Source organism: Argiope bruennichi, chromosome 2, assembly GCF_947563725.1.
Source record: "Argiope bruennichi chromosome 2, qqArgBrue1.1, whole genome shotgun sequence".
NCBI lineage: Eukaryota > Metazoa > Arthropoda > Arachnida > Araneae > Araneidae > Argiope > Argiope bruennichi.
In genome coordinates this window covers 72,130,633-72,156,260 of record NC_079152.1, presented here as the reverse complement: position 1 = coordinate 72,156,260, position 25,628 = coordinate 72,130,633, and the positions used below count along the sequence as shown (strand labels likewise).

The 25,628-nt window shown below is 31.1% G+C and overlaps 1 long non-coding RNA gene across 1 annotated transcript; it reads right to left on the bottom strand.

The window, feature by feature from the left end:
- Positions 1–20,296: 20,296 nt before the first annotated feature.
- Positions 20,297–25,022, bottom strand: LOC129989926 (uncharacterized). Its single transcript, XR_008785826.1, has 3 exons — positions 24,886–25,022; positions 21,899–22,105; positions 20,297–20,431 (listed from the first exon to the last, which is right to left on the bottom strand). It is a non-coding gene; the product is annotated as an uncharacterized LOC129989926 (long non-coding RNA).
- Positions 25,023–25,628: the final 606 nt, after the last annotated feature.

Below are 25,628 nucleotides of genomic sequence, written 5' to 3'. Positions count from 1 at the left end.
AACTTTCGAGGAGAGAACTCCTGTTGGCATTTATAGGGAAAAAAAAGAAATGCTCTTTTTATAATTAAAAGAGCTTAATAAATCTATGAACATTCTTTGAAGAAAAACAGAATTTCATTTTAATAGCAATATCTCCTTTACAACAATTTTAATCTCATTTACTTCAAATGCTCGAATTTTATTCTGTTCGACTACGAAATCCCAGGAAGTATATTTCTCCTTCGAGTTGACATTCAAGATTTATGGCTTCGTGCCGCACGATTTGCACCGTCTTCCTTAACTGTCTAATTTCAACCACTGACTTCACTTTTCTGAAATTTCAGTAACTGTGACTTTAACCTGTCATGAGAGATGGAATCTCAACTTTGTGTTTTCTGAAGTAATGCCACAAATCATGTGTTTAGAACTCTAAACCTTCTGTCAATGAGAAAAATGAATTTTCAGCCCTTTCTTGGATATTTAAAATCAAATTTGAAACAGTTTCTGCCATTGGCATGAAATGCTGTGCAGTGTTAAAATTAAAATAAGCTAATAAATGAAATAGAGCTATTAAAATTTAATTCTAGAGGACATTACAATAAACAGTAGAGAAATCTACAAAATTTGCGATTTAAAACTATCCTTCAGTATCGTATTTTATAAGAATTTATTTAAAATTACAACATTAATTTTAGATTCAAGGATTAAATTCACTATTTTTGAAGCCAAAATATATAAACATAAATGAACTGAATATGTTAAAAATAAAAATTCATTTGTTTTTCAAAATTAAGTATAGAAAGGATAGAATTTTAATGGATACTATACGAAATTGAAAAATTCGATTCTGTTCGAACTAAAGCGGTTTAAGAGAATTTTATTTGATGAAATAAATGCATCGAAACGGCTTTTCACATCAGATTTAGAAATATAATCGGTATATAAATCTAGTAATATATTAAATTTAGACATAAAAGTTCAAGAAGTTTTGAATAACCGAAAAATGTTAATCAAAAATTACTTTTCATACATGCTTATATTAATTGCTTTTATTCTGGCATTTTAATTAAAAAATAGTTAAACATGTAACACAGAGCTGTTCAAAAATTTTAAAAACCCATAAAACAATTTTAAAATAATCGGAATCGATTTTTTTTTATTTCAATAAAAATGTGTATTTAGATTTCATCTATCAAAAAAGGACAGTTTTCTTAAGAGACTGGTTAGACATACATTTATTTATTTATTAAAATTATTCGATTTTTTTTTATTTTGAATCATTCTATTTTATTCCTTTTTGAAACACGAATATCTAATGTTTTTAAAATGTATACCCTGACTTTTTAATAAATTTCTTTACCAAATACTGAACATCAAGAATATTAAAGTATGAATCTTTGACAAGACACATTTAGCAATTTATAAAAGATATTTGAGTTAAGAAATTAAAAGTATTTCGTTGAATGTAAAATTGAGATTTACTTTCAGCGCATTCAGCATATTTTTAAAAACTTTTTAATCGAACATAATCGAAGAGTTATGTTCAAGTGGTGATGGAAGGGGTGGGGTGGAACACCATCTCATTCACTGTGATCGGAATTACTGTATTTCCTCCAAAAATGGACTATTTTACCATGTTTAAAAAAATTGACTAGTTTCATCTCAAAAGTTTCAATAGTACATATTCATATAAAGAATTTTGCTTATCTTTGATGTCTTTTTTGACAGATTACTTCTAATTTATAAAGATAAAAATAATAAAAATTTAATTTTACCTTCACATTTCAATTTTGCTATTAATTTGTATTTTTAAAATTCAATCAGTTTGTCAATAGGATAACTATTATTTTAATTCAAAGCATGCCAAATAATTACTTATTGGCTAGTATAATGTAATAAATATTTTGCTCAAAAAGTTATCCTTAGTAATGCAGTTTATATTAAACATAATTGCTTATAGCGGCTCGCAACATTTGGCAATGACATGGATTTTTGCAAAATAATTCTTATATTACATGTGAAATAATTATACTAATAGCCTAGTTAATTTAGAGTTCCTAACAACTAATTCATCCTAGAAATAAACAAGAACAAAACATTAATCTATCAATTCGAATTTTTCAATCTTCCTCCCTCCCGCGAATATTGTTTCCAGCCTTAAGCAGCACAAATTGTTCCACAGCAACTAGATTTTTCCTTTAAACTACATTTCCAGTGAGTAAATGTATTCTGTATTACATCTCTTCATGATAACTATTTTTTATCAACTGAATTCTTCACAAAACAATACGCCCATGCCGATTTTGATAGAATTTCCTTCGTTTTCTTGTCATCGGCTAAAAGAACAGTAAACTGTCGAACACTTTTGCAACATAGAAGTCATCGAGGTTTCGTAAAAAAGATGTGTGCATGAAAAAAAAAAAGATATCAGTCACTTAAAACCTTTTTTCCTTCACTTCTTGTGAAAGAGAAGGATTTACGATTTCTATTCTACGCATATCATTCAAATAAGGACTAATATATGATATATAAAATGGAACATGTATAAAACAATGTAACAAATGGTATAAGAAAACAATCTTTTCTTTTTTCGCAAACATTTCATTTGAAGGTCAGATGTTATCTGCGAGTTCTAAATTTCAAATTAAATTTTAGAAAAGGAAACGGCAACATGTTTTGCTTTAATCTAAATTTCAAGAGTGCTTTTCTATCTTAAGATTTTTATTTCCGAAAAGTCGGATCCTTGATTAAATTTATACCATCTCTAAATTTCTTCATCGCAGCGAAGATCACTTGGCTACATAATTTAACATGCACCCAACTCATATATACAGTTCATTTTTTGGTAATTTTGGAAGAAATTATAAATTACATAAGCAATATTTCTTACGAGAAAACTCAAGACAAATTCTAGAAACCTGATTTCCGCTTAGAATAAGCTACTTATTTTTACGTCTTAAGAAATTCAGTGACTTTTGGAAACTTCTTGAGAGTGGAGGCAGAACATTTAGTCATTTGTTTTTTTTTTTTTTTTTTTCAATATTTCTTTGTAATTATTCTTTACCGTTTCTTAGTTCGAGTTGATTTTAAATGTTCGTCTTTATGCATACAAAAATTTCCGATGAATAAAAATAAACGTCAAGTAAAACGTAACGGCAAATAAACGATTAATAAATAAGTAAATTTTTTCGATAAGTGAAAGTTCCTTTTCTGTTAGGAAGTACCTATTATCAACTAAACTATTATACAAGAAATTTCAATCAGTTTATCATTAGAAAAAAAAAATTTAGGCATTTTAAATATTTCACTCTAATAAAAAGCACAGCGAGTTTCTGAATAGGTTACCTATTACTAATAACTAAACTATTCTTCTAACCTATCTTGAAAGAATGGATATTTTGTCCCATTCACTATCTCTTTTACTGATATTTTTGGAAGAATTTTAAACCTTAATGGAAGGTTTTGACAGGACACTTGGGAAACTGCTAATATGAATAAAATGAATTTTTATCTGTATCCTAAGGATATGAATAAATATCTTGATAAATTTATTTTATAGGCGAAATTTCTGCCAAATAATGTCTGACCAATATAATGTTTTATTTTGAATTACTATTAATTTCATTTTTCATAAGCAATTTATTCAAGGATATTAAGAGATATTTCAACTATAGAACACAATATTTTGTAAAGTTCAATTTAAAGTTTGGTTTTAAAATCCATCTAACATTTTAAACCTCCAATACCTGCACAATTGTTTTTTGGTGTTTTTAGCGCAAGAGCCATCCCGGCTAAATTATGCCAGTTCAATACCTGGAAGTTACAGTAAAGTATTTGAATTTTAGATTCAATAGATTCAATATTTGAAATTAATTCTTAAATGATTGTTATAAAGTTCCAAGCGTTTCAATTTCAAATTGTTATACTATTAAAATCACAAGCTTAAAATTAGATTTTTTACCATTAAACTCGTTTCCGTATTTGATTTACGAGATCGCAACGAAATGAAATAAATTAGAAACAAGAATTGATGTACATAGAAACTTTAAACAAATTTTACATAGACCAATACCTTCGGAAGTCACGGTATTTTATATTAAGAAGTTTTCAAATTAAATATTCTAAAAAGTATTTTTAATTGAAGCCTTGATACAGAGATACAAGAAAGTGTTTTCTTGTAAATATTTCATATTGCGAAGACAAAGGTTTTGATTTCAAATACTCATTCCAATAATGCTCTACGGCAAGAGAAAAAATTCTAGGTATTCCTAAAGTTCAGAAAATTCATTTCGGTTCATTTTAAACAAGTGCGTCCATTTTTACGTTCCTAAACGTTTATTTTTTCATTACCTTTTTCTTTTGAATCACTTTTTAACAAAAAAAAAAAGCAATCTATTAGAGTTAAAATCAATCTTTGAATCTAAAATCCAATGCTTTTGTATTTCTTCGTCAATATTTAGGCTAGTTTTTTTTATGTATTCACGTTTATCTCTTCCTGTTGAATGTCACTAGACCGATTCGAGGCATATAATGAAACATCAGAACAAGTGTAAGTATTTCAAACAGGGTAAATATTTCAAATGTTTTAGGGTTAAACGATTTTTAACTAGGGTTACTTAATTTTAAACAAAACTGCCTCAAAGAATTTTAAAACTCTTCAAAATTTCAAGGTCGTATTTTAAGTAATTTTGACGATCTGTTCAATTATTTTAATTCTTTAAGTATGACTATTGAAAAGGCAAGAATATTAAATCACATCCACATTTTTAAAGAAACAACCTTTTAAAAAAATACCCTAAAAGAGACGTTTCATTCGGTTAATGAAAAATTTACTTCGTTTCAACCTCAGCTTTGTTTTCCCATTGCACGATACATGCCTCATAAAGTTAGAAGAATATCGATAACTATGCATGCAGGATTGCTACGTAAACTCGCTTTTCCCTTAGCTTAAGGAACGTTTGTTCAGCGAACTTTTAAGTCTGTCATTCAAGATAGATTTTAACAAGGATTCATCATTATTTGGATTAGGAATATCGCACAAGTATTCAGATAAATTTGGCTAATGAGGGTAGCGTCTAATGATTCACGTCTTATTGAGCGGGAACTAGGATCTTTCCAACCTACTATGGTGTGGAAACGTCTCTTCGATTAGCTAAGCAATTAGAATATTTAAACGTTACCCAAGCCTTTTGCAGGAAATAAAATGGAAAAAATTCAAACAATGCAAATATAAAACAAAGTGCATTTTATTAGTTCACATGAAACCACATTCAATTTTACAAAACGAAACTGATACACTTCCTTATTTGATAAATAAACTTACGTACAGAGATATGTTGATTATAAAGTTACATTGTTACAATCATAATCAAGAAAAAAATGTTTAATAGATACACAAATATATTTATTATGAATATTGATCAAGTTGAGCAACAAATATGGCAATTGGCATTTCTTTAATACTCTTATTTGGAACAGTTGAAAACAATTTCTAAAAGCAACTCAATAAAAATAAATTACCATTGATATATTGCCTGCATTGCTGGGCTGGGTGATGTAAAAAAAAAATATCTTTTCACTCGTATGAGCAATCACTGATCCATTTCGTTATAAACGGAAGTCAGTTTTCGAAGTCAATTTATGCAATAAAGATGTAAAAAATTTCAACTGGAATAAAGAATTGTTTCAAGATAAAGTGAAGCAGGAAATTTCAGATTAGATGGTAATTTTGCCTTGATTGAAGGCGAATTACTACAGAAGAAAAACTACATACGATGGTAAATTAAGAATGAAAATTATCAAATGAAATGGATCAATTATCAAATGGGAAAGAAAATTATCAATTTAACTGGTCTCGTTTTATTCGAGGTAAAATTATAGATGAATGATCCATCTGAATGAAGAATTTCAATTGAAAAGCGAGTCCTAGTAATTCAACTAAGGACTGATATGGGGTTTTGAAATGGAGTTGCGGAATTTCAATACTATGAAAACTTCTCAAATTACAAGAAAATAAACCTCTCTTCAAATATTTCGTAGAAAGATTGTACAAGCAACGGAAGTACACCACAACCAATGTGTCAGATCGGAAATCTTGTGCACAACAAGTGATAAAATATGAAAGTAACAATTTCAATTTGCATACGTTTATTAAATGGATAGGCAATAAGGAAAGGGAAAACAATTTTTCCTTAAAAATATCTTAATTCCTAGAAAACTAAACTACTTATTGATACCTCATTTCAGAACTTCTCTAACCCTTTAATATTTTCAAGATGAAAAGTGATACGATCCACGAAGCAAAATTGCTTGCATTCTCTGTAGTTTGATTTCTTACTATTATCAATTTGAATGTTATATTCGGAAAACATGCTCTCATACCAAGTCTGAAAATTGTATTTCACATTTCGACAACAAGAAAGAATCAATTGTTTCATGTTTGAAGAGTTGAAAACCCTATTTCTGGACATCATAGAAACACCACAATAAAAAAAAATCTTTAAGTGAAAGAGTGATTTCTTGTTTCAGTAGTGTTTGGTCTGAAGTTAAAATTAGAACAATTTGAGTAGTAAAAATTATATTGGATGGAAGTGTTGATTTTCAAGAGAACTTTACATCAAACAATAAATACCTCCCATTCCATCCTTAAAGTGAAATGATAATGTGGTTAATATTTCATTGATGGAATGTAACAAAGGTTTCAGTAACAATAATCGAGATTCTTATTTTAGTTTTAAAAAAATAAATTGTTTATGTTTTGGAAAAAATCTCCACCCCAAAGTTTATTTTTTTCAAGATATTTCCATAATGGAAGTGAGGACTATATCACAAAAAGCTATATAGAACTGCATTGAAGATGTTTTGAAATAGACGTCTGCATTTATACCGCTAGAAACTCAAGTGCATCCTCTTGAACTGAGAACTTCAGTTCATTAGCATGAAAGAATTCCACTTTTGAAGTGATTGGAATATATTCAGTGACTCAATCCTGTAGTGCAAGATGTTCTCGTCTTCCCTTAAAGCAAAATATGTATCCATGACAAATTATGTGCAAGGCACTGAAATTTTGCATGTAATAAGAGATCCCATTCATTAACGCAGCCAATTTAATCACGACTTTTGTTGCAAAAACCTGCATCTTAAAATAGTATGCATATTAAGAAAGCCTACAAAATTACTGAATATTAAATTAAGTGATGTGATATTTTATCTGAAAGTCTAGACCATAGCAGCGAAAGAAAATACTTCAAAACAAATACGCTACAGAAGAGTATGGTCACAAACAGAAGTTACGCTTTATGATCTCCCACAGATGTGATCCTATTTGCTTCAAGAAGTATTCTTTACAGAATTCATTAATATTGAATTCTTTAATAGTGGAAACTAAACAGTTAATACTTGGCGAAACAGATGAATAGCGGTTTTTTTCAGAGAAGATACGACAATCGATGTCATATCTCGTTTCGATGCTCCAGTTGGTTGAAATAAAGCTATAAATGCAATTTTTAGAGACTTATGGCAGTAGAATATGCACTTGAAAATTAGTGGAGATAATGATAATATTTTGAATGATTATGAAACATGAGCAATTCTGAAAACAATTCAAGAAAGAGACTAAATTTAGAGCCACCAAAATGCAGAAACAAATGAAATTGAATGAGATTTTTCTTTTCTACTTATCAACATACACGCAACAGACCACGAATACCCAAAACATTACTAAGTAGATCATTAAACAGAAACTGGTGCAATCTACGGTTTGAGCCAGAATACGTAGGTACAAAATTGACAAAACCAAAAAAATTATAAAAATAAAACAATCAATGCTGATCATCTCTTTAATACCTATATTGCATCCAGTATCAAAATCGTAAAACATCTGTTGTGACATACTACGCTTTTTGCAATATTGTTTTGATGGAAATTCGTTTAGATGACAGACTCAACACTCCTAAATTCCGTATCATCTCAAAATACATTTCGACTAAAACATTTAAGGTTCATCCGAGTCGCGACATAGCGTTCTAGACAAGTCTTCGTTAGAAAGGGCTTTAAATTAAAATGTCTTTCCTCTTCAGTTCAATATCAGAAGAATCAATTGACACTCATTTTCTATGCAACCCCACAGAGTTTGTTACCGTATTGAAGGACGCTCAATTCTGCATTTTTAGTAACATCCGAAAAATAGAACGATTCGAGAACCCAAAATACAAGAGACAAATTTCATGATTTGTATTTATGCTCTTCTATATAACCGATTCTCAAAATATAAACATGCAAATGGTTTGGATACTTAGAAATATCTAAATTCTACATTTCCAAAAAGATTAAGCCATTAAGAAGTCAAAACTAGGCACATGATTTCAGAAGCCATCTAATCACCTACAAAACTACACCTCAGAATAAATAGAAAAATACTGAATTAGCAGATGGAAAAGGCATCTTGGAAAGGGTAACAATTTTTTTAAAATCATACCGGAAAATTCGCAGAATGGCAACATAAATAGAACTGGAACTAACAGTTTATTTCTGCTAAAAACTATTGCCTTCAAAAATACAAATCTTTCAAAAAACTCCAACACAAAGACAAAGCAATTTCTTAAAATTGTACCCCCCCCCCCTTTTGCAACAATTCCAAACGCTGCAATTTATCAGAAGTTGAAACTGAGTTGATCCCGATTTGTTTTAATAATTTAAATTCGATGTAACAAACTGATGAAAAATGAAAATTTTTAATGCTAGACTCTTCTAGCACTGTTCCTTCATCTACGAGGAAATCAAATTATGCTTCATATTGATAGAATCGCAATTATTGTCATTAAGTGTAAACCTCATTTTGATGTTATATAAAAGCCGAATGTTTTCATGAAGTTCGACAATTGTAAGCAATTATCAACATTTTAATGCAGGATTTCGGTAGATTTTAGATCAGTCTGAATAAGAAACTGCGAGTATCGAGACCAAATTTTAATTTATAACTTAATGAAGAGAAATTGTACTTCATTCGACTTTCTGCAGCATTTCTCCACAATTGAGGTTTTTAGTTTCGTTAAAGTTACTGAAACAAAATTTTGGGATATTAGTTGGATGTTCAATTTGATTCAAATTAGAAACTAATTTCATTAAGTTCAGTTTTGTTTAAAAATGACATAACAAATTAGATAACTACAATTAGATAAATGCAGACATTACTTTTACATAAACACGATTAGGTTCGATTGCCAAAAAGCTTATTGCTTTGTTCCAACATTTAAAAAGCAACAATTCTGGTGACTTTATTTCGATGCTATTCTTTGAAATAAGTAAACTAATAAATTTCAAACTATTTGACTATTTCGTTTTTAAATTGTGTTATAAAACAACAAGTGTTAAAAATCGTTATATTTACCCTAATCAAAAGCAAATGGTCATCTGTCTGTTTGACCCTACAAGATTTTCGTTCTAGGGTAGGTATCTGGATTTCAATGGCGCACTATACTGCGCCAAACGCGCGGTAATGCTAATACTTTCTTTAAAAAAAAAAAAAAATCAAAATTACTTTAAAGAATTCTTTGTGAAGTACAATAAAAATTAGAGCTAAATAAAGTTTCCGCATAGTTAAAAGCATAACAAGCGTTGAAAGATCGATTTTCAAAATTTCAAGAATTAGAAAAAAAATTAAATAAGGCAAAATACCCGAGGATGAAAAACGTCGATAGCAATAATATTGCAAATGTTTAACAGCATATTATTTCTAATGTTTTTCCCCTACAGGTGTAGTTAAACTTTTTCAAATCAGCTTATCATAAAGGGGCTCTTTTAGACTCTTGAGCTGTAATTGCCCTGCCCAGGTGATTAAAATATTCGAGCTCAGAATTAAGACGACAGTTCAAAGTCCTTTGACGGAATGCTTTATTTAATACTTTCTTTTCCTTACGATGGGAAATTTATCCGGAGCACCATGCTGCGATAAAATTTTTAAACCAAAATATTTAAAATAAGGCGAGCATTTCCGAAAACAAAATGTAATTTATCTACTTATTGATGGAAAATTTGTTTACATATTTTCGAAAGTAATGGCTTGAAAATAAATATTTAATTCCTGACCTTCTGGATACCAATACATTTTAATTTATGAATTTGGATCCAGTATGTTTTAGAACTACATACTTTTGATGTTCTTTCACAGTTTCTTCCTGAATCTCCGATTTCTTTTCCGTTTTTTTTATTAAAGATTTTTGAGCCAATTTAAGATTTACAGGAATTTAAAGTCATTTTGTCCCCTGCCTATTTAATTGCCGATTCCATTCGTCTGGCTTTTACACTCAAAGCGAGTTTAACATTACGTATTATCAACATGTAAATTGAAAAGATTTTGCGTCTTTGATGTAAAAGACGCCATTCTGTGAATACCGGAATCCTCTCCCGCTTCAATGGTCACAACACCACACAACTGAATAGAAGAAATCTGATGCAACTACATATCCAAATGCTCTCGCGAAACATTTGAATGCTGGTTCTTAAGAATCTATCCCTTCTCTTTATCTCTTCCTATCATTGCTTGCCATTTCATATTTTACCAAAACGATGTCGACGTCATTGAGGTCAGAAGCCAAACAAGATTTTAATATTTAAGATATGGGAACTAGAACTACTCATATTTTGCCTCTTCTCAGTTTGTATCATTTTCAATTGTGTTTGAATAACAGTCGCTTTAAAAAATTCTACAAACCATAGAATGGTACTTCGTTCAGAATTATTTTACACTCATAACAACTCATGCTCGATTTGAAAACATTCTGATCTCACCTTCCCTAATAATCATATATAAGTAAAGAATTAAAACGTTTCATAAATTCGGAGAAGTTTGTTAATTAGCTCGCCGGCATAGCCAATTAACAGACTTGAATCCTAAGATTAATTAAATTTCTATACCTTCTTACACACAGGGGGAAAGGAACCACACACACACAGGGGGAAAGGAACCACACACACACAGGGGGAAAGGAACCACACACACACAGGGGAAAGGAACCACACACACACAGGGGGAAGGAACCACACACACACAGGGGGAAGGAACCACACACACACAGGGGGAAGGAACCACACACACACAGGGGGAAGGAACCACACACACACAGGGGGAAGGAACCACACACACACAGGGGGAAGGAACCACACACACACAGGGGGAAGGAACCACACACACACAGGGGGAAGGAACCACACACACACAGGGGGAAGGAACCACACACACACAGGGGGAAGGAACCACACACACACAGGGGGAAGGAACCACACACACACAGGGGGAAGGAACCACACACACACAGGGGGAAGGAACCACACACAAACAGGGGGAAGGAACCACACACAAACAGGGGGAAGGAACCACACACAAACAGGGGGAAGGAACCACACACAAACAGGGGGAAGGAACCACACACAAACAGGGGGAAGGAACCACACACAAACAGGGGGAAGGAACCACACACAAACAGGGGGAAGGAACTTGGAACATTGCGCCAAAATAATTAAAAATGATTAAAGTGAGAAAAATGTTAATATCCTTACATCCTACATTTTAAAAATCACATGAGCCGTTATCTTATTATAAAGCACGTAACGATCTTCAGAACAGATGAAGCATTCCATGCAGTGTGACAAATTTTTAAAAGATGGCGGTATTCGAATACAATTTGAAATGATACAAGCTGATGGTAAAGGCTTAACATGAGCAACTCTAGTTTTAACATTTAGTTACAAAGATGAAACATCTTGGAGTGCTACTGAAATTTTACATTTTGGAAGTGTCTGAAATAATAAGCAATATAATAGGAAAGATGCATTGGTGCGAATTCTCTATAGGTAGCATTACAGCTAAATTTTAGAGTTGGATATGCATTTGTATCAGACATTTGCTTTTGTTCGATCGCATGTTGTCGCAAGTTTTGAAGTGAAGGAGGATTTCAATGCTCCCAGAAGAATAATGACTTTTAAATCAATATTGTAAATCGTCTATTGCCTAGGCGTTGGCAATTTGTGTTAACCTTAAACACTAATTTTATCAGCGTTACTAGCCAAATGAATAGAAGCATTAACTTGAAAGGCAAAGGACAAAAGGTTCAATGGAAATCCCCAATTAAAGATTTAATTGAAAATTTAAAAACCACAATCTACTATTCAGGATGAGAGGAAAATTAATCAAAAATATGCATTCTAAACTGAAGCCAAGAACTTCCAATCCTAGAAACTAGTTTTTACAATTAAAATTTCTCCAACTGAAAATATCAAAATCACCAATCCAAAATGTCAAGTCTTAAAATTATGCACCTTAAAGCCTTAACTATTTTATTTAGCGTCCTATCATTAAATTCTTTTCAATGACCTGTTCAATGTACGAGGCTGTTGAAATAATCGTCAGAGAATCTAGAACCCTTTCAAATTATGCGAACATATTAAACAAGCTGCTGTACATCTAAAAAAACAGGTTTAAAAATTTAAAGGTGATGGAAATTCATTATCATTTTATCAGGATTTCGGGTTGGAGAAAATTTAGAATTCTAAAGACTTTTTACCAGCTCAGTTCCCTAATGCCAATGGGTTTTTGAAATAGTAAAAATGCGAATTTAATTGCCCCCAAATAACTTGAGAACAAAAGTTCCATAAATATTCCTTTGACATCCATAATATTTTAACCCTCTCATGCCTAAAACCGTTTTAGTTCAGGTATCTAGGAATATATGAACGCCCGAGTTTATTTTGAAAAGTAAGATTTTTTTTTCTCTTCCTTTTAAAACAATGACATAGTGCGTTGTTAGAAGCTTGTTATGCAAAAGAATTTTCAGAGAGGTAGTTAACTATTAACCAAATGCATGCTGGGGCATCCTTTGAGTATTCTTTAAAAAGCTTCCTTGCCCCCCCCCCTCCAAAATCCACCTGGGTGAGCGTTTCTAACGAGCAAAGCATGCGCTACGGTTGTTAATCTCCCATAAGGAAAGAAGGGGAATCTGGCACTGATAACCAGGCGAATCTAGTGTGCTTAGTCTCTTCGTTCAACGAGCGTTTGCGGCATTAATTGATCGAACTAATAGGAATAAAGTCTGACTACTAATATTAATTCAAAATATAATGAATATAAATTTCCATCGCTATTTCGAACGCTAGCGTCATACAGCTCAACAAATTGCTTTTAATATCAAAGGTTATTTTACGTTTTCAAGAGCTACACGAAACAACTTTGTGCAAAAACTAAGGCAAAAATGGCAGATTGATACCTCGATTAACGCTTTGAAATTGATACTAGGCACTGGTTTTCTAAACATTACTGTTAATTACAGCTTTGAAGTTCACAATTTCGTATTCAGAATGAAGTCGGAAATTATGTATGCACCAAGTTAAAACTACCCGAAACGTGCATAAGTAGTCTATTATAGAGAACATCCGTGACCACTAATGCAGAAAAGACTTTACCGCTGGAAAATGCATCTTATTCTTTGAACAATCTAAGAGTTTAGAACCGGTTGTTTGGATAGTAGAAATAAGATGTTTAACTCCTGATTACAATAATGCACTAGACACGCGCAACAAATTACCGAATTTAGTATTTAAATCTGCAGTTTAGTGAAAGTATTAAATTTAAAATACAAAAATCAGTTTCTAATGTTAGTACATCACCAACCATTTTGTTATAAGGATTAAGATAAGAAGCTATCTTTCAAATAAGATGGTGTCATCTAATTAGGATATGAAATTCATAGGTGAAAGGGTTAACTGCATCAAACCAGCAATCATTACAAATTTAGTTTTTTTAAAAAGGAAGCTACATTGAATTTTAACAACGCTGCAGCTAGAGACAGTCAAGTCAATTGTTTTTATTCAGCCAATATTTTATTCAAAATAGTTAGAAGCCTTTTTCCATTCTACATTCTACCTTAATACTTGACAAGTTATAACCTTGCACAAACTATGTAATAAATTTGATTTAAATGAGGTTATTTATAAATCAAAATTTTGAATACTGCCTTTTAGACTAATTAGAAAGAAATGGATAGAAGCCTGTCTGTTTAGAAAGCAAGTTCCTATTCTGCTGGAGATAATTTTGTACATAAAGATGACAAAGTAAATGCTTTTCCTCCATTATTTCTGCAAAAAAAGCTAGATATTCCACTTGCCGCTGAAAATGAGATTTAATGGAGATATATTTCTAGATTTCAATAAAGATTTTTTTTTTTTTTGCACATTGCTAATTTTAACCATTCGAAATGTAATTAGTGGAAGATTCGATTCCATAATGATTAATTGTAAGAGGGATAGTTCCAAATAGTAAAGACTTAAGTAAATAGAGCCAATGCAATGAAGATGGCAATCGTAAAATAGCAGGGAAACTAGTAATCAACCAGGAAAACCAATAATCATAATTATTCTTCCAGAACATTGGTTCCAAGCAAAAATGATTTAGAAAATTCATTTAAAATAGAATCATCGAATTCTAGAAATATTTTGATCAAGTTTCAGTGACCGTAATATACAATTCATGAGAAAATGCATTTACTACATTTGAATAAGAAAAGACTGATTACATAAATATTCCTAAATAACCTGGTAATGCTACAGACTGTTAAGCATAACATTGGTTCATTAACAATGAGAAGTGAACATATCAAGACAGACTACAGTAGCTGGAATCAAAGTCTAGATACACAGAACATTATTGCACATCGAAGACGCTCTATGCGACTATTAACTGGAAGGATAGCATTCAATGATAATTAATGTCTAATTAAAGTTTTTATTGCTCTGGAAACTTAATTTGGTAGTGAAATGGAGTCGTATTTAGCTGTAGAAATCAAAAAATTGGCATCGCCTATTATTGTTTAGTAGAAATACAATGTACGGCGAAGTTACCGACTTATCAAACGAACTGACAAACGTACTAAGATGAGTGATAAGATGCAATACATTGTCAAGCAAAGTATTTTTCAATTTAACTATTAATTTTTATAATGGGATCAAAACTGGAAGGAAGTTTCAGCTGTCAAATACGAAGAAAAGCAACAGAAAATTGGGACAATTGAAACCAAAATTAGTTTTCTGGTTCATATCCTCAAGAGAAATACATTCTAGTTAATACTCAAAAGCAATAAGAAAATTGGCCATAGTATTTCAAACATAATTTTTAAATGTTCGGAATAAATAAAACTAAATATTTTGCAAACCAGTTTCTTAAAGTCTATGAAGATACCACTTATTATATTTAGCTTTCCGCTTTTTACTACTTCAACTTATGTCATTTGGAAACTTCAGGCAGTTGTTGCTAATCCCCAGGCCCTGACAGACCAAATCCAAAAACCCGTTTACAAGAAGTCAAAACGAGGAAGGGAGAAGATTAAATTTCTCCCCCAAAGTCCTAAACAATCTAGAATATGTTCAGCAGAGGCCCGATGTTGGCAGCATTTCGGGCAAAGAGGGTAAGAGTTTTCACCCTCAGAAAAGAAGACATTTAAGGTGGCCACTGGCAAGTGTTTTTCTATCACAAGGAAGAATTAAGGACTGTCCCAGCTTATTGGCCCTATACCAATCATGAGTAGGGGGTACAATCCAATTCTTATTCTCTTCGCCTGAGAGATCATTTGTCAACCGATTCATGGAAAAGGAAGTACAGCTTCTGTGAATCAAAAGACTGGAGCACCAGGAGGTAGAAGACTTAGCTCCTTCGCCTGCAGATTTTAGCTGGGCATAGTGGAATGGTCTTCACGCCTTGGGTAACCCTACCAGGAGCAAGCTCCCGACGTACTTCACCCATTCCGTCCAGGGACACCCTCCCGACACGATGAGGCAATCTGTAGGACTTGGGGACTTCAGTCTTTAGAGACATTGAATAACAAAACTTCAAATTAGACAATTTGTGGAAAACATTTCGGTGCACAGTATATGTACATAATATAAAATCAAGTTGACAACGTCCGTGACTAAGTTGGACAATTATACTGTAAAAGAATTGTTGAGAAGAAATTTATAAAACGGATTATGTTTTCATGTTCCATTTTTCTTGTCAGCGAGTAATCGCTCATTTATGCCAGACCGCAAATAAACATAAGTAATAGGTAGAGGCAAGAATTCAATAGCAGATTTCCCATCTTTGTCTTCCTATTCATATTTTTAATGCTAGCATTAGAAGGTACCATAGAGGAATAGAAAATATTGATGGAGGTTAACTTGTCGAGAATTTTCTAAAGACTTAAATGCTTATAATGGAAAACTAGTTTTATGAGAATTCATGTATTTGAGTGAAAAATAAACAGTCATGTTTCCAGAAAAGAAACAAAAGTTCGTAGCTTACGAATGATTCATATAAATAGAAACCAAGTTACAAGAGTGATTCTGCAGAACTCAAAGGATTAAAGTATAGAATTTTGTCTTCTGTCCATGGATGTAGTTGAGAATATTTGTTTGAACCTACGTCTCAAAAAGTTTAACTTAATATAACTTATTCAAATTATAATCCATTTCAAATTGAAAAGCTCAGAATGAACGAAGATAAAACAGGCTATTATTACTGCCATTAAATGGTCTCCATTAGTAAAGATCATTTTCTAAAATACGAAATATAAAAGGGACAGTTTCACGTTCAACATGCACATTTGGTATAGAGAATGTTCAAAATGAGCTCAAACTTTCTGAAAGAAACGAGAAAAATAAGACACTAATAGAAAAGCCAAACTGAACCATGAATAACACCTATTTTAATCTTGAAACTTTAAAATCTAGTCTCGTTTTATTTGCATTTTATGACTGCAACATTTATCAGATTCAGTTTCTGAATTCAGTATTTCATTCGACTCCAACACATGGTCAAATTCAAAGTGAAAGGATTGTTAATCAATTGTCATTTGAGGCTTTGCAACATTTTAAGGATCTTAACTAGCTTCACGAAAAATAGCCTCGAATATTAGAAGCTAAGCATTTATCTGTATTTCCCACTGAGAAGAGCAAAAAAATTCTTGGAACATGTGAACTTCAGAGGATCAGTAAGAGTTATGCTCAGGTATTCCTCAATGTTAAAAAGCTTTCATTTCTGCACGTAATTTAATTCAGCAACAAAATGTTAAGGATTGAGTGCAGAAATTTCCTTTTTCAAAATGTTATACATTTAAAATCCATGAATATAAATATATAGGAAACTTCAGACGAACATTTTTTTTTTAAATTGCATTTTTTGGAAAATGAAATGTATGCTCATGAATCTCAGATACAAGCAGAATAATTGACTTCATTAAGTTTAAATATCAGCCAGTTACAGTGAACATCACCCAGCCTCAATATAATTACAGAAATAGTTTAATGTAAGTTGCAATATACATAATATACACAATAGCAAATATATAGCGAAACATTACATACATATTAATATATTTCCGATAATATAAGTATACAAGTATTATAAAGCACTATAAAATCTTAGGATAAAATTTTAATGGAAAGCATAATTTTCAGTGGTTGCAAACAGTTAATTATCCTCAACTTATCTGTATTTAAGACATTAAGAACCGTTATATAATACTAGTTTAGATTAAATATAATTGCTGAGGAAATCCAGATATGCTCGAGTTTGATATGCATATATTACAATGAACATAAATGCATCACAAATTGTATTATAGTTTCGCTACATTTGTTATTTGAATTATAGACATGATTAGCTCAAAAATTTTAATAAGTTAAAATACAAAACTTTCGTAAAATATTAATTGAATCATTAATTCAAAATATTCATTTTAATGAAATATGGTAATAGCAAAAAAACTGCAACTTGAATCGTCAAGTCTTTTCCAAAGAGGTAGCCATTAAATTTATTCGTGGCTATTAGAAGATTTAGAAAGAATTTCATTTCTTGGAGCTAATAATTAAAAATCAAGAGTTCAAGAATTTATAATTTAAGCAGAAGGTACAAGAACGCAATACATTTTAATACATATGTAAATATATTCATAATTTCAGATGCAACCATTTGCAGCATCGAATTCTAGAAAATATTGCATGCAAGGATAGCCTTAAGAAAATGCTATATTCTATAAAAATGTAGACAGAATGTTTATGTAAAAATGTTTTCTATAAAAATGTAGACAAATGTATTGATTATAGCTCGTTTTGTCATTGTAATTTTAAGGTAAATTTTCAAAGTAGTAATACAAAATTTTATTCATTTCTTCCACATTTCATTTCTATAATTATTTTAAGAATTATGAACACTGCCATCTACATAAGATTCAGATTTCATACAGTTTCAATTGAGTAAAACTATGCAATATATCTGAAATCGTATTAAGGTAGTGCTCTTTATTTTAGGTATTTTTATAATCAGTTATAGAAGTGAGATATCGTCGCTTAATTTTTCAGGATCAAAAATTCGATATTTTTGACAATTAGAGATTTAGACCTATAAATTTAATCTACACAAAACACAAACTCATCTTAAACGTATCAGGCAGGAAGGTTAAACATCAAGTTCAGCGATGCTTTGTAACAATTTGGAGTTCATACATCGCATTAAAATTTCTAATTCTGTTCAATCTCAGTTTTGTGATAAAATCACGTTTCATTAAATTTCGATATCTATGGGAGGTAAAGAAATGGGATTGAATGTATTCATACAAAAGAGGCTGCAGAAGCCAATAGTTGACAGAACGTTTCAAGTGCAGTCAGTAAAGAAATGAAGTGTTCTGTACTCTGAGAAAATGACATAGCCCAAACAGAATATTTCAGAAAATACCTTGAAGCCGATTATCTCTAAATTGCAAGTTTTTCCGTTTAATTCTGAGATAGCGAACTAAGCTAACTATTGTGCTTACACAAAAAACCGATATCATTTTTACATAAAAAAACTTAAAATGTATCGCGATTCTACGAGTGCAGTTATATCGTTTGATCTGAAACAGTGCTCTAAACTAGCTTTGTTCGTATGAAAATCTTCAAATTCCTTTACATTTTAATTTCGAAAATACAAAGTAAGCTTCTTTATAATAAGACATGTTAGTTTGATTAGTTGCTTAGTTTATAATTCTAGACGAGTACTCGGATTAGGTTTCCTACAGCTTTCCCAACCATTCACCAGCCGGCTGGTACCTAAGCCGCCCTGCAGTATCTTTTAAATTACCCGTTTAATACGTAAATTTGTCCATTTAACCATTAATAGTAAAATAAATATATCAGGAGGATCGTTAAGACTAACTATTCTTCCATTTTTTTACCGAATCCTTAAGTGCGCTAGTAGTTAATCATCCTTTATAAAGAAGCTTAGCTTCATATTTTTAATATTAAAATGGAAAGAAGTCTGAAGATCTAACCTTACAGTTCTTGTGTTCTACTTATTAATTGCTAATATTTACCAAAATCTAGAACCAAACTTCGAATTTAGACTCGCGTAATCGTAAATCAGTATACTCGTATTTAACAGCAATATTTGTTACACGAATTATTGAAATAGTAGCGATTCTAAAGAAATTCAGGGAATAAATTTTAAATTAAACTTTGCAAACGAGTGATTGTTTTTCTGTTGCTAAGGACTTAATTCGACTTCAAAATATTTTCACGTTTTCTTGTTTGAAACCAACAGCCAAAATACGGCCATATTTTTATTTCATCTTCATAGCTCATCTAAATTGAGCCAACAGGAAACTATTCACTAAAATGAAAAACCTATATACTGAAGTTCTTTAGTATTCTATAATACTGAATTTAGTTAACTGAATGATTCACTTTAATATGGTGCACGAATTTAGTCGACAAACATTTGGATTTTAAAAACCGGCCCTTTGCAAGCCAATACTAAACAGATGCTCAACAAGGAAATCTAGGGAATTCCGGTAACCAACTAATTTATGATCAGAATACCTACTGTCAAGATATCCTTGCATAAAGACGTCAATGAATATATTTGGAAATTTTTCTAAATTTCACAGTATGAATTTCTCGACTTTAAATTGTAATTTATATACTACTCAATAATACTTAACTTCATCTTCGACCTGCAAGTACATGAGTCAATGAAACTCAGTTCAACTAAGTTAAAGTTGCTAAGATTTTATTTAAGCAATTCAGCTCAGCAATGAAGACAGGTTTTTTATTCTTCCATTCATACCTTCCACTACGAGTGAGGAATTAATTTCAAAATATTTAATCGCAAAAGTCGTTATTTCAATCTAAGATCAACACAAAATCTGAGAATTGAGCGGAGTAAATACATTTGTAATATTAAAAAACATTTCAGAGAAGAATACATCACCCAAAGCTGATGAACACCGATTCATATGTTTCGTAAGTCAATCTTGCTCGTCGAACACGATGTTGAAAGATGGAAGAATGCCGAAATTCAGATAAGAATTTACGGGTCGTATTTCACCTTTCACTTTTTCAAATGCTGTCTAACACAGCCATTGTAGGATGAACCTTGCGAATAATTGAAGATATCCTGAAAAAATTTAATTGATTAGGTATGCAATCTATGTTGCCTACTAACAATATGCCTTACTATCCTAATATATATGTGCTATAGTTTGTCTATGAGTCGGAAATGCCAATATAAAGTTTTATTGTAGATATCCACAATATGCTTACTTCCGATTTTAAAATGGACGATGAATTGCGATCAATAATGGCCTAAATCTACAGGTTGATCTAATTTCTTTTGAAAAATGGTTGATTAAATAGATAAAATAATTTAATTGGTATTTTCTTCATTGCCATTCAGAAAAAACAAATGCGACTAATATTAAATTTCTGTTATGATTAAAATGAAACTAAGAGTAAATCAAGGATATCAAAAAATTATAAGCATTTCTAAATTAAAATGCATTCTTAGTATGAATTGTATGATCAAGTAAGGAATAGACTCCATTATTAAGCTTACTTGTAGAACCATTTCTTGTCAATATGTCAGTTTTTAAATAAAAATTCAACTGTTATTCAAAGCCTGACTATCGATAGAAGAGTTATTTCGAGACAAAAAATCAATATAAATCAGTTCATGGATCTTTCTTTGCAAGAAGAAATTAGATATGGCAATCCAATATAACGATCTGAATACAGGAACTTGCTCATATAGCAAGTTATGCTAATTGCAGCGTTGCGTTGTATTCGAAGCAACACGAAACTTATTCAGGAATGGGCTTAATTTTCTATTGTTGCCGGATGACCGCTTGTGAAACAGATTTTTCTAGAATTTATCTCTAAAGTAATATATAAAGTTATGTTAGTTGGCAATTTAATACGGAAGAGAGAATTTGAAAAACATCCATTCCAATTATAAAATTTGAATCCACGAGCTCTAATTTACAAGAAATCCCTCTATTACATTGAAGCTGCCATTTGTCAATTCATTTTGGCCGGCTGCGACTCTTTTCGTATTAATACAATAAGCAATGAACAGTTACGATATAAATGCAATTGCATTTTTCGTGCATTTTTATACATCAATAACCATTGCTCCGATTCCACCTTTTAATGACTATTATGCTTAATTTTCTGACTACGAAAGATGAAACGCAGGGAACCTTTGTATTCATATCTTTCAAATAACGCACAATTTGTCTAAACACTAAAAATTTTACTTACTAATATGTTCGATATAATTTTGTAAATGGAAAAAATTTATGTTTTTATATGATGAATGAACTTAGTAGAAGAGATGCAATTAACAAAACAATTTCCTCAAGTAAACTTTAAAGCGTAAGTAAGCGCGCGATAATCAGTTTAAGTTATCTTAATATTCAAACTTTAGTATATCATTTTCCCATTATTAATGAAAAGTTTGTAAAAGTGTCAGTTTAAAACATTACATACTGTTTATCAAATGTGGATACTACATTTCTTATTTAAAAAAGGGAAATTGATAATTCTATAAATTGAAAAATATTAAAAAAAATTCAGCATTACTAACCTTTTTACGTCGGACTCGCACGGAATTCTGAAGATGTGATAAACACTCCATTCCAGTTGGATATATTTAATCCTCTGACATTCTTGTAACGGGATCTGACATAACGGATTCAGACATGTTTTTCAGAGCATTCAAGTACTCTTTTTTCCAAGCATGAAGAATCATTTCTTGTCCTCCTCGGCTCCAAGAAGTAAAGCAATAAATTACCTATAAAAAAAGATTCCGCTTAAAACTCAAAGATATTGATTTCATATCAGAATTTATTGTTCATATGTTCCGCTCATTCGTTTTATTTTCAATCATGATAAATATTACGTTTTGGTATCTTAAGCCATTCTATAAGTTACATCGATAGAAATTTTAAATACTACCAGAATTTTAGAACATTTCTACGGACAAATATTAAATTTGTTCCAAATATATATCATACACTCAAAGCAAAATTCACTTTTCATTCGTTAGTCTTATTTTGAAGATCAAATTTAATAGAAATAGATAAATGAGATTTCACAGAAAATAGATTTAAATTCTCAAGACTCCCTTATTCATAATAGCATTGATGCTGAAGTTTTTAAGTATTATAGGTATTCTTGGGCAAAATCCATTTAATTCTTGGGCAAAATCCATTTAATTCTTGGGCAAAATCCATTTAATTCTTGGGCAAAATCCATTTAATTCTTGGGCAAAATCCATTTAATTCTTGGGCAAAATCCATTTAATTCTTGGGCAAAATCCATTTAATTCTTGGGCAAAATCCATTTAATTCTTGGGCAAAATCCATTTAATTCTTGGGCAAAATCCATTTAATTCTTGGGCAAAATCCATTTAATTCTTGGGCAAAATCCATTTAATTCTTGGGCAAAATCCATTTAATTCTTGGGCAAAATCCATTTAATTCTTGGGCAAAATCCATTTAATTCTTGGGCAAAATCCATTTAATTCTTGGGCAAAATCCATTTAATTCTTGGGCAAAATCCATTTAATTCTTGGGCAAAATCCATTTAATTCTTGGGCAAAATCCATTTAATTCTTGGGCAAAATCCATTTAATTCTTGGGCAAAATCCATTTAATTCTTGGGCAAAATCCATTTAATTCTTGGGCAAAATCCATTTAATTCTTGGGCAAAATCCATTTAATTCTTGGGCAAAATCCATTTAATTCTTGGGCAAAATCCATTTAATTCTTGGGCAAAATCCATTTAATTCTTGGGCAAAATCCATTTAATTCTTGGGCAAAATCCATTTAATTCTTGGGCAAAATCCATTTAATTCTTGGGCAAAATCCATTTAATTCTTGGGCAAAATCCATTTAATTCTTGGGCAAAATCCATTTAATTCTTGGGCAAAATCCATTTAATTCTTGGGCAAAATCCATTTAATTCTTGGGCAAAATCCATTTAATTCTTGGGCAAAATCCATTTAATTCTTGGGCAAAATCCATTTAATTCTTGGGCAAAATCCATTTAATTCTTGGGCAAAATCCATTTAATTCTTGGGCAAAATCCATTTAATTCTTGGGCAAAATCCATTTAATTCTTGGGCAAAATCCATTTAATTCTTGGGCAAAATCCATTTAATTCTTGGGCAAAATCCATTTAATTCTTGGGCAAAATCCATTTAATTCTTGGGCAAAATCCATTTAATTCTTGGGCAAAATCCATTTAATTCTTGGGCAAAATCCATTTAATTCTTGGGCAAAATCCATTTAATTCTTGGGCAAAATCCATTTAATTCTTGGGCAAAATCCATTTAATTCTTGGGCAAAATCCATTTAATTCTTGGGCAAAATCCATTTAATTCTTGGGCAAAATCCATTTAATTCTTGGGCAAAATCCATTTAATTCTTGGGCAAAATCCATTTAATTCTTGGGCAAAATCCATTTAATTCTTGGGCAAAATCCATTTAATTCTTGGGCAAAATCCATTTAATTCTTGGGCAAAATCCATTTAATTCTTGGGCAAAATCCATTTAATTCTTGGGCAAAATCCATTTAATTCTTAGAATACGGAAATTATATAAACGCATTCAGCTAAAAACTTAAATGCCAGAATCTTTATTTATCACTGCAGAATTTTGGTATAAATATTCAATCTCAGCACTAATTATACATGTTTACAGGTTAAGGAATGAATTAAATTACGCGATACCTTTAGTTTCCAAGTTCACGTAACGTACTTTCGGATGACAAAACTATTTCAATGTTTCAATGCTGTCTTATTATACTTCAGAATGTACATCAGTCAATATTACTCTAAGGATATATGCATTTGCATGGGATAGCATGTTCTGAATTATACCTGCACCTAATTACTGATGCCGTAAGCCTCAAATAACATGCATAGAAGTGAAAAAAATGAAACAAAATTGTACAAAGAATTCGCTACCAATTCTTTTTTATTTGTTCACCGACTGAAACAAAATTTTCCTGAGAAATTGATCGAATTGAATTTGTTTTTAGTATAAAATGGAATTTCATTTTTATGTCAATTTCCATAAGAAAGCTAGAGACATTGTACCAGTTATTTCTGTCACCACTCCAAGTGGGTTAGAACACCACATGTAAAATAACATCTCCCTCTTTAGGCCATCACTGCAACGGTTTTGACATATTCAATAAACTTTTATATTCCATGTGTGTCGACTAAGAATTTGCTGAAGCAAGAAGATACAAAGAAGAAATAGTACAGATGCCTAACCTTTGATTTGAAAAGTGGGAAAAGCAAATTTAGCGTTTCTTCACCATATTTACCATGCAGTTAGATTTCAGTTGTCCTCTACTCTAAAAAAGCCCCCAAACGACATTTGAAAAACATAATACAGAAATATCCTTGAATATCAGATTCAGAGTTGAGACTAGTTGCGAAACTTAATTAGAAGTCGGCTTGAACCGACAATGTAAAAGAAACGTGAATATAAAGCAAGTAACTAATAATGAGTAAAAAGATTCCTTCATTGAATAAGAACAGTATAAATAACGATATCTTACCAATATTAGATTCGAATAAGGCATGTTAATTCACGGATAATGTGAATGATGTCTCCCAAGTCGCAAACATTTAAATCATCTCGTCAAAGAATGAAGAAAAAAAAGTAGATGCAATTCATGAGTTAAAATCCTCTTCCACATACTTTCGTTTAACACCGGGAATTGAAGAAGGTTTCACACAGAATAAATTACGACAGTCTCCTTAGTTTGAAAAACTCCACTCGCGCCACCACATGTTCTTTTATAGCAGATAATGGAAGAGGGGGAAAAGAGCAGTCAACCTTATTTAATCTTCTTAACTTCTCCCGAACGGCATATTTCAGTCCTTCAATCAAAATCAATGGACCTCTTAAATATTTTTCCAAGCATTTTTTTCTTTTACATAACCCTTTTGAATTCATTTGAAAATATTTAAATTAATATTAACAAATGAGATATTTTACTTATTAGAGCTATTATTTCACGTTTCTAATTTATCACGATTTAAAAATTATTTTGGAGATTAGAGAGGTCCTTTAAAAAATTCGAACCCAGATCAGATGATTACGATAATAATTTAATTATTTTGTAAACCAAGCCAATTACTGAAATATTAATGTATGACTGTGAATGACGGATTTAGCTTGTAGCAGACCCATTTATGGATGAATCATTAACGTAAACAGATGTGAACCCATTAAACTCTAGTCTTAATGTAAAGACTCAATCACCATGACATCGAGTCAAAAAGTGAAAAGAATGCA